This window comes from Penaeus monodon, chromosome 31 (genome assembly GCF_015228065.2).
Source record: "Penaeus monodon isolate SGIC_2016 chromosome 31, NSTDA_Pmon_1, whole genome shotgun sequence".
Classification (NCBI taxonomy): domain Eukaryota; kingdom Metazoa; phylum Arthropoda; class Malacostraca; order Decapoda; family Penaeidae; genus Penaeus; species Penaeus monodon.
Window position 1 is genome coordinate 32,390,212 of NC_051416.1, and position 481 is coordinate 32,390,692.

Here is a 481-nt window from a genome sequence, read left to right on the forward strand (position 1 = left end):
AAAATATCTTAAAATTATTTTTTTTGTGGGGTTTTTTGTGTGTGTATGTAGGGAATGTATGTAAAATATAAAATATTCATATTTTTTAACTGTTTCCCCGGGGGGCCTTTTCATGGGCCGCGGTCTCTTCACTTGCCGGGGGGGGGGGGGGGCCCCCCCAAACGGGGGGATTCGCCCGGCCCCCTTTTCGGGCTTCGTGTTCGCGTTTTTAGGATTGACACAAAATCGAGGGGCCCGGAATTTTGGCCCCTGTTGTTTGTTTTTTTTCCCCAAAAGGGGGGAGAGATTGGGGAAAGGGTTTGGGGGTTAATTGGGGGGCAGCCCTTTTTAATTTTCCCGGGGACCCCTAAACCCTTTTTTTGCTGTCTCTTTATTCATTTTCTTCCTTTCTCTTCCTTCTCGTTAATTTTTTTAATCATTTTCCGTCTATCCGTTCTTTCCCCTCTCTCTCTCTCGGGGTTCCTCTCCTCTTTTTTTTAAA